The sequence below is a fragment of the Euprymna scolopes genome, chromosome 37 (assembly GCF_053919585.1).
Source record: "Euprymna scolopes isolate OS-2025 chromosome 37, ASM5391958v1, whole genome shotgun sequence".
Taxonomy (NCBI): Eukaryota; Metazoa; Mollusca; class Cephalopoda; order Sepiida; family Sepiolidae; genus Euprymna; species Euprymna scolopes.
Window position 1 is genome coordinate 18,722,804 of NC_136518.1, and position 10,807 is coordinate 18,733,610.

The 10,807-nt window shown below is 38.9% G+C and overlaps 1 pseudogene; it reads left to right on the forward strand.

The window, feature by feature from the left end:
- The first annotated feature begins 9,727 nt into the window (after positions 1-9,727).
- On the forward strand, positions 9,728-9,844 carry LOC145261440 (5S ribosomal RNA; annotated as a pseudogene).
- Positions 9,845-10,807: the final 963 nt, after the last annotated feature.

The following is a 10,807-nucleotide window of genomic DNA, read 5'->3' on the forward strand; positions in this document are numbered from 1 at the left end:
GAATGTCATACATACACATAGTATGTCATACATACACATAGTTTGTCATACATAAACATAGTATGTCATACATACATATTATGTCATAATATACACATAGATTGTCATACATACACATATTATGTCTTACATACACATATTACGCCATATATATAGTATGTTATACATACATATGGAATGTCATACATACCTAGTATGTCATGCATACACATAATATGTCATATATACATAGTATACCATACATACACATAGAATGCCATACATACACATACTCATAATATAATGTCATATATCTTCTTCTCTTCTTCAGTAGTCCGTCGCTGACGACGATGACGTTGCACCATGCCTAACAGTCCCAGATAGATTACACCTGATGCACTCGCTGGTGACTGTGGAGTCCAATTCGTGAATTGCATACACGGCCGCAGGCAGCACAAGGGAAGATGCCGTCTGCCCGCTGCGCCGCGTGCCTTTGGTGTCTTCTACGCTCTGCTCGGTCGTTATAGGTGGAGGTGAAAGTTTCCAAGCCCTCTTGGCAGATGTTTCGCCATTTTCTCCGATCAGCAGCAGCATGTTCGATGGCGTTGGATTCTATGCCACACTTTTTCAATGATGTTTTTAGTTGGTCCTTGAAACGTTTACGTGGACCCCCAGGGTTACGTCTGCCCTCTGCAAGTTCCCCGTAGAGGACCTTGCGTGGGAGCCTTTCTGCTGGCATCCGGATGGTGTGACCAAGCCACCTAAGTTGTCTATTAGTTAGAATTATTTCAAGTGGGTCCATTTGAGTGCGCCTGCGTATCTCATTGTGTGGCACCCTGTGCCACCATTTTAAACCTAGTATACGCTGTAAGCAGTTGGTATGAAATACTTCTAGCTTTTTCAGGTGGCGTCTATAAGGCACCCATGACTCGCTGCCATACAAGAGGATGGAGAGGCAGATTGCTCTATAGACAGAAACCTTGGTGGTGGTGGTGAGGTTATGGTTCATAAAAACTCTGTGCGAGAGTCTACCAAAGGCTGCAGCAGCCAGACCAATGCGCCGTTGGACCTCACTTGTTAGGTCACAGGAGTCAGTGAGCACTGAGCCAAGATAAGTAAACTCTTGAGTGTTTTTCAGTGGCTGATGGTTGATTATGAACATTGGTGGTTCCTGACGGTGTTCACATATGTTAAGTGCCTCTGTTTTGTTGATGTTGATGGCTAGACCAGCTCGGGAGTAAATGTTGGAGATAGTGTTGATGGTGCGCTGAAGACCCTTTTCAGATGAGCTCACCAGAGCTGTGTCGTCAGCGTATTGCAATTCATGGATTGCTTCTTCTGTCACACGTGATCTGGCATGGAGGCGACGCAGATTGAAGAGGTTGCCATCCAGCCGGTATGAGAGGCGGATCCCATCAGCAGGATGGATTTGCTGTTTGGCAACATTTGAAACCGCAGCAAGAAAAAGATTAAACAAGATGGGCGCAATGACGCATCCCTGCTTCACACCCGATTCTACCAGGAAGGGCTCAGATTTTAGTCCTGAGCTGGAGACGCGAGCCATAGATCCATTATGGAAAGCCTTCAGGACACCCAGGAATATTAATGGGCAGCCAAATTTGACGAGTACCTCCCAGAGCAAAGGACGGATAGTGGACTGTGGAGCGTGCACCCACTTTTCACTCAAATCATCACTGCACTAGTTTTGCCCATGCCGACTCTTTATTTCCCACACACTATTTTTTTTTTCTCATCTACAAATACAAGTCCTCCGGCGATGGGAAAGGAGTGGTGGGGGCAGGCAAGGTTGTTGCTGGCAGCCCTTAGCTCCAACCCTGCACGTGAGGCGGCCCCGGGGTGATGGTCGCTGGATGGCTGGGACTGGAACTGCAGCCTCCTTCGGCAGCTCCCAGGGTGACTGGGCGGCCCTTTTCAGGATCCACACCGCCCACCCTGAATTGGGAGGGGTCTAGAAAAGGTGACCCAAACAAGTGTCTGTTCCACTCTCCACGGACAGGTAGCCGAGCCTCGTCGTGGCAACCCATACCTCGGTCCTAATAATACTAAGAAGCTAATAATTGGTACTTGGAATGTGCGTACTCTTCTCGACCTTGACAACAACTCAAGACCTAAACGGAGAACAGCTCTAATTGCATATGAGTTAAAGAAGTACAACATCGACATCGCTGCTCTCAATGAAACCCGATTCTCGGATGAGGGCTCCCTCACCGAGTCAGGAGAGGGATACACCTTCTTCTGGAAGGGCCTGGATAGAGGTGCTCCTCGCATCCATGGAGTTGCCTTTGCCATCAAGACCAGGCTACTCAACAGCATTCCCCAGAGCCCAACGGGTCACAATGAGAGGCTAATAACTTGGCGTATCCCCTTATCAAATAAACGTCACGCTACCCTAGTCAATGTGTATGCACCAACCCTAGATTCAGCTGATGAATTGAAAGACCAATTTTATGCCCAACTCCATGAGATCATGCTGACAATCCCCAAAGAAGATAAGATCATTCTCCTTGGGGACTTCAATGCAAGAGTGGGCAGCAGTCACCATCTTTGGGAGAGAGTGCTAGGGCATCATGGAGTTGGAAAATGTAACGATAATGGGTTGCGTCTTTTAACATTCTGCTCTCAACATAATCTGTCTATCACAAATACCATGTTCCAGCTCCAAAACAAATTCAAGACCACCTGGATGCATCCTAGGTCCAAAATTTGGCACCTACTTGACTATGTTATTGTAAGACGTAATGACATGAAAGATGTGAGAATCACCAGAGCCATGAGGGGAGCAGATGGGTGGACAGATCATCGCCTTGTCCGCTCTATTTTCCTTCTTAAGATCCGGCCTCCAGCTCGCCGTCAAGCTCCCAGAAAACATCTTGACCTCAAAGCTCTCAACAACATTACAACACGAGCTGCTCTACAAAACGAACTGGCTGAATGTCTTACCTTACCAACTCCTGCAGCAGATCCCATAACAACAGCTTTCTTAACTGAAAAATGGGAAAGCATCTGTGAAGTCCTCCTCAATACTGCCAAGGACATTTTGGGATTCTCAAGAAGAAAACATAGAGACTGGTTTGACGAGCAGTCTGATGGAATTCATCAACTAATTGAAGAAAAAAATCGGCAACAGCAAGCAGTGACTGCAAATCCAACTCCAGCATCACGTGCCAAGCAAGCCGAGCTTCGGTCAAAAGTCCAACAGGAAATCCGAAGAATGCAAAATGAATGGTGGACCAATCTTGCAACTGAGATCCAAGGTTTAGCTGATATGGGGGACCAACATCAATTTTATAATGCCCTTAAGACAGCCTATGGGCCAAAGAACAATAGCCTCTGCCCAGTCCGTAGTGCTGATGGCTCCATACTCTATACTGAGAAGACTGCCATACTCAATCGGTGGGCTGAACACTACCAAGACTTACTGAACAGGCAGAACCCTATCGACCCTACTTTTCTTTACCATCTTCCTGACCTTCCTGTAATTCAAGAACTGGATGTAATACCAACTATCCATGAAGTTAGCCGTGCAGTTAACAACCTCAAGAATAATAAAGCCACTGGCCCTGATGGCATACCAGCTGAGCTTCTTAAGCATGGCGGAGATGCCATTACCACTTGTCTCCATAACATCATCCAAGATGTCTGGGAGTCAGGCTGCTGCCCACAACAATGGAAGGATGCAGATATCATCAGCATATATAAAAAGAAAGGTGACAGAAATATTTGTGGCAATAGTCGAGGCATTTCCCTCCTGTCAACCTCAGGGAAAGTTGTCACTAGAATTTTACTGTCTCGTATCATCCAACACATTGTCAATCAAGTCTTACCTGAATCGCAGTGTGGCTTCAGACAGGAGCGCAGCACGATTGACATGGTTTTTGTTGCAAGACAGCTCCAGGAGAAAAGCGTCGAGCAACACCAAAATCTATATATGGTTTTTGTAGATCTCATATGTCATATATACACATAATTTGTCTTACATAATAGTATGTCATACAAACACATAGTATATCATAAATACATATAGTATGTCATAAATACAGATAGTATGTCATACATACATAGCATGCCGCACATACACATAGAATGTTATACATACACATAGAATGAAATACATGCATAGTATGTCATACATACACATAGTATGTCATACATGCACATAGGGTGTTATAAATACATGCATACATATTATGTCATACATACATATTATGTCATACATACATAGTAACTTATACATATATAGTATGTCATACATACATACTATGTATTACATAAATAGTATGTCATATATACATAGTATATCATACATATATAGTATATCCTACATACATAGTATGTTATGCATACATAGTATGTCATGCACGAATCTTATTTAATAACTGGATTTGAACCCAAGACGATAAATGTTTAGGAGTCATAATATGGATCAAAGTTTAAAATAATTTACTAATGCGGTCTCTACCAAATTACTCAGACAATTTCTGGTCTAAACAATTGAAATTTTACATAAAGGGTATTCAGAGATATAGCAAGCTTTTTCATCGGTTTGGGTCGAAAATTTGAGCTACCAATATATAAATGTATGTATGTTTGCATGCCTGCCTAAAACTTAGGAAAAAGGCGACAGAGTTTCACAAGATCAGTATCGTTTTTAAACTCGACCTTTCAGACAACAAATATCGAAAAATTGGCTAAAAACATTAATTTCTTCATCTTCAACTGGGCACTTTACTAAAGGGAGGGGTCGCTTTTTACGCCGATATTGTCGAAAGTCATCTCCTTTTTTCGATTGTCTAGCCTTAATTTAAACTTACGTCACTTCTGGTATGGCAATGGTTGTAACAGCAAAGACGTCACGTTTTTTCCCAATCTTTTACTCCTTCGCGGAACGGGTTCGAGCCTGCCTTCCCACTACCACTTCTTATTTTTACTCAACATACATCTCCAAACACACGGGCTACGCCGTGCTGAAATGCTAGTATATCTACAAAAGTGAAAGTATCTGTCTGTCTGTCTGTGTACATTTCCCTACAAATTAACCCTGTCAATTTTCAGTCCACAGACTCGAAATTTGATATACAGGGAAATAATTGTTATAATTCTTTTTCTATTCTTTGCAAATGATTCAAATTTTACTATGTTATTATGGATGATAACAACAGAATTTCACAGTTGTTATTTCTAACAAATATTAGGTTTTAAAATTTTGTCCCTTAAATTTGGACGCTACTGTATGTGTGTCTGTCTTCATTACACCCATCGTTGCCTTTCCCTGTGTGTGGCAGATGATTTGTATCGTTGATCATCTAGTGGCGTTCATATTCTGTTACAAGACGAATAAACGTAACTCATCGAAATACAAGAAAACTGTTGACGATTTAAAAGTTTAATTCAGAGACAAGATTCTTTAAAAAAATGGCTGAGATTTCCTTCTTAAATATAAACTAGAATTCTTTCTTTCTTAATTACTTTATTGTCGAAAACAATAATTTGTCGACGAAATGGCAGTTCTGCAAAGAATCACGTTGGTTCCTACTTAGTTGTGCACGTCCACCCATTGATTCTCCCGACGCAAACTACCCTGTAATTCTATTCCACTTATCCGAACACGTGATCTAATTTCTTGCGCAGTCAAGACATGCGTCTATTTTGTCTAGGGAGGTAACCCTTGATCTCTATTACTTAACTCGCTGGGTACACTGGTGTTGCAATATTTGGGCTGTATATTTTTTTCCATTTACTGACAAGCCTTGTGGAAGTGCACTCCATGGCACGCTGTCCAAATTTACACTAGTTGAGCAAATCTTTACCTTCAGCCTAGGGCCACAAAATATAACGAGTTATCCTGCTCAAGCGAGATGTTCTAAGAAAAATCCAGTGTTTATGAAAGTTCCGTTCGGTTCCGTTTGGAAGTTCCGTAGAGAGATAGTTAGCTAGCTAGCTAGCAAGATAGATAGATAGATAGAGAGAGAGAGAGAGAGAGAGAGAGAGAGAGGGAGAGGGAGAGAAAGAGAGAGTTCTTAGCTGTGGTTATAACCAAACAGGGTCTTGCTGTCACTGTTTGCATTTGTATAATAAAGAAATTCTGTGATTTATTTTAATTCGAATTTCGCCTTAAAAAACACCCTAGACAAGAAAATACCCATTCAGGATAGTATAAACAATACATATACCATTAATTTTAAATGTTAATGTTTCTGTTTTTCAAATTTTGCTGTAAGTTATAGCACGGAATTTGCCACACTGCGTAAATGGTAAATTGTATAAAAATATCAATAATATTGCAAAATTAATCATCATAGCTTAGGATGTTACCATGCAAATACATATTATTTGCGAGCGCACCGATCTATTTAAAATGGATTATTTAATGGAATTCAAAAGTGAGTGTGCGGCAATTCTTTTCCAAATTGTTTTGTATTGAACTAAATTTTTCTTAATAAAAGATTATGGAATTAATATTCTTTGAACTCGCTGAGTGATAGGAAATATTATTATTTAGGAAGGGAAACGTTAATATGTATGCACTTCATCATAATCTATAGAATTTATTATGAATCATGAAATGTGTATTCTAGACAATAAGTAGGATTATAATTATATATTGTATATTTATATTGAAATCATTTTTTATAAACTCAAAGGGGTTAAATTACATTTATTTTTAAGGAAAACACGTTAAAATAAATTAAAACAAAAGTTATTGCTAACCTTGTGTATGCTTTGAATAGCAGCAGTGACTTTTAATATCAAACTTAAAACAGGGCGGCAATGAAATAGGTAAGCAGACAAATTTTTGGAAACCGGAAGTTACAAACCGGACAGACAGTTTAAACGTCCAATCTATGCACGTTATTATTTATTTTTAATCTATAACACTTAGAGAAGTTCCATCTATATCTCAAGTTCCGTTTGGGTTTGGATACACAGAAAGAAGGAGAGAGAGAAAGAGAGAGAAAAAGAGAGAGAGAGAATGTGTGTGTGTGATGAAAGATCGTTTCTGTGGTTATAGTCAAACAGATTCTTGCCGTGAATGTTTTTCAGGTGGTCTAGTGATTGGTGCCCGATCGGGCACTTACCTTAGCCATAAGGATACGTAATAGAGAAAGAAACTAGCGTCTCTTTTCTGTAGAGACGAAGAGAGGTCATTCCCTACAAAGTCGAAGCTGTATGCTGTCAAAGAAAGAGTGCCCGAGCGGAATTGTCCCTATTAAGACTGCAGTATTCAATTTTAGTACGTAACTGAGTTTTATACGGAAAGAAGATTTCAAGATAATTCAGGTACTTTCTTAAATGTTAGAATAATCCCACCATTATCACAGCAACTAGACTGTAATTAATGTCAGTATATATAAGCACTAGTATTTGCTTCGATCAAGTCTTAAGTATGTTTTTTTGTGAAATACCAAATCGCTTAGCATTCCAGCCTTAGACGTTATTTAATGCTCAATCTTCGTTACCGTTTCAGCTATCTGTACACGAATAGGAAATGTTAAAAATTAAGCGACTTTAAACTATGAATGTTTTTTTTACGCATGCGCAAGATTAAGAGATTTATTCAGCTTACTCCTGCCAATGCGTACTGATTTTCTTTTCAAATTTTACGTCTTAGCAGCTAAAAACGAAACCAAAATTGTCCTACATGTTCAAATACTCCTAAATACCAACAAGCGTTTGATAGAGACTTCTCGCAAACACATAGATAAAGTCAGTGTTACATGTGTATGCTAGCAGACCGACTGGCGTTACCCGTCCGTAAAATGTGCTTAAATACGATATTTTAAATCGTGCTAATTTTGTATATATTATTATAGAGCTCATCATATATTGATTATCATTGTGTACACATTATATATATATATATATATATATATATATATATATATATATATATAGTTTAGTTTCCTAGAAGTACATCCAATGAAACAACATGTGTCTACCAAAAGAGTGCTCAATGAGTGAACAGAGCAGGTATATTAAATTTATTTATACAAACATTAATGGCTACATATGTGCATACATTTGTATAAATAAATTTAATATATATATATATATATTAATGATTTCAAACGTGTTTAAAATCCACTTGAGTGCCGTGTGACTATGTGTGTCTGCGTGCGTGGGTCATTCTCTTTATAGATATTAGCGAAAACTAAGTCACACTATACGGTTTTCTCTCCTGCTCAACTTTTATATAAATAAACATAGCTTTGAAAAATCTTATTTCAGCTGAAGAAATTTAGATCGTAATCAGGATAACTTGAAAAGAGGTTTGTTCTTATTATTTTTTCAGTTATGATTTTCATATTTTTCGAATTGGAGGGAGAATGTGAAGGAATGAAGATGGGGTTTCATTGATTCCTCTAAAATATACTCCTGAGAACAATCACAAGATCGAAATCCCTATAGGTATGACAGAAATTATCTCACCCGAATCGAACTATCAACTGAAACCGGAGAGCTTGCTCGTCACGTTTAAACATTACTAAGAAAATCTACGAGGTGCCTTCAATAAGTTTTCAGATTCTTTTGTATGGCACTTTTACTGATCGTACACACATGAAAATTTAGTTCCTTTCGAAGTAATCTCTTTCGGCTGCAATGCACTTGCATCGTTCCAACAACGTCTGAAAGGCCCTTTAGAAGCCGTCTTGTGTGAGTGTGTCAATGACCCTCGTCACATGTTCTTTCATCTCCTCAAATTGTCTCATTACAAAAGTCTAAGGTTTTCTTTGAGCTTAACGACTAACAAAAAGTTAAAGGGAGAAATGGTATAGACGATAGTGAGAGTGGAGCCAAATTTTCGGCCAAAAACCGATTAAAAGGCTTGCCCCATGTCTGAATATACTTTATGTAAAATTTACAAATGTTTAGACCAAAAATTGACTGAGTAATTTGGTAGAGACCGTAGAATTTTTTAAAAATTTGACCCCAATTATGACCTCTTTATATTTATGGTTTTGGGCTCAAAACAAATTAAAGAGTTCCATCTATGTCCAAGAAATCTACATCTAAAATTTCAAGTGTTTAGACCCAAAATTGGCGGAGGAATTTGGTGGAGTTTTCAAAGGCCAAATCTTTGAACTTTGATGCCTTGATAGGCAAATTTCTGACCGAAAACTGATTAAAAAGATTTTTCAGAATCTCAAAATCTTTTATGTCAATTCTCGAGTCTGTAGATTGAAAATTTACAGAGTAGTTTGGTAGCGAAATGTACACACATCGACATACACAGAGACAATTTCAGTTGTTTTTAAACAAATTAAGCTTAAGCATTTGGACGATGTCAAAACATCGTTAATTCACTACCGCAAATCAGCAGCGAAGAATAGCGTAATGGTAAGAATCCTTGACTATCGTTTGGGCGGTGGGGTTTCGATCCTGGCTTGAGGTAGATGCCTCTCTAGCCGCACTGATGAGCTGCAAAACAGTACTCTATGTGGAAGAATATATATATATATATATATATATATATATATATATATATATATATATATATACACACACACACACACACCATTAGCGTATAAGCGACGCTCTTTGTGTAAACAAATCGAGCGGCGGTATTTCGGACGATGTCAAAACATCGTTAAATTCACTACTCGTTCAGCGGCCGCCAATAGCGTAATGGTTAGGAGCCTTGACTGCCATACAGACAGTCGGGTTTCAATCTTGGCTTGAGGTGGTTGCCTGTCTAGCCGCACTGATGAGCTGTGAAATATATATATATATACACGGCATAATCGCGTTGACACACCGGTTCTCGTCAGATCACCGAAGTTAAGCAACGTTGAGCCTGGCTAATACCAGATGGGTGACCATTTGGGAATTCTAGGCGCTGTATGTGCTCTCCGCTTATCTCGGCATTGTTTCCTCAACTTGCCACTGTACCTCAACTTGCCACTGGTATGCAACAATGTTGACTCAGGAGAGGCGTGGTTGGAGATTGCGCACACAAATTTCACGCGCAGGCACCCTTACAGTGGGTATCCATAGTCTGTCAAGACTGAAGGAAGCCTTTATATATATATATATATATATATATATATATATATATATATATATATATATATATATCATAATCAGTCTTGACGATGACTAGTCGGGGCCACAGTGCTTTATCCTTCGGTATAGTTCTCTTTCCTTGTGTAACATCCAGTCACAGGCAGTGCATTTGTGGGTGCCAGGGTTGTGTCGTCTACAGTGTCTCAGCTCTCTCTCTATATATAATGAAGCCGTATATCTGGATTTGATTAGAATGAGGCTATTTAAGACAAATTATTAATAGTACTTCACAATTAAACTGTTTTAGAATTCTACTCGAAATATTTATTAAGATATGATTATCCTATGCATATTTCTTTTAATTAGTTTTCTTTTTTCTTTTTACTTACGTTTACACATCGTATCTAATGAAACAACCTAAGCTAATCAACGTTGAGTCTGGTAAGTACCAGATATGTGGCAATTTGGTAATACCAGGTGCTGTATGTAGGAAACCTTGCATAAACTGCTGAAACCTAACGCCATTTCATTAGAACTGATTATACATACGATTTGGGGCCGCTTGTGGATTTAATATTTCCATTCACAATTTCTCCTTTGGAAAAAACATGTTCAACCCGCCTACGGTTAATGCCGTTGATGTATAATTAGTTTTTTTTTGTTTCTCATAATAAAAATATAGACTGCAAACTAGTAAAGAAAATCAATCTCTCTAAGATTGAAGAAGCACTTCCAAATATTTTATTTTCTTTTTACCGCTTTACTTTTAGTCCTTCATCTCCCAACAAGTTTATTTTCAACCCGA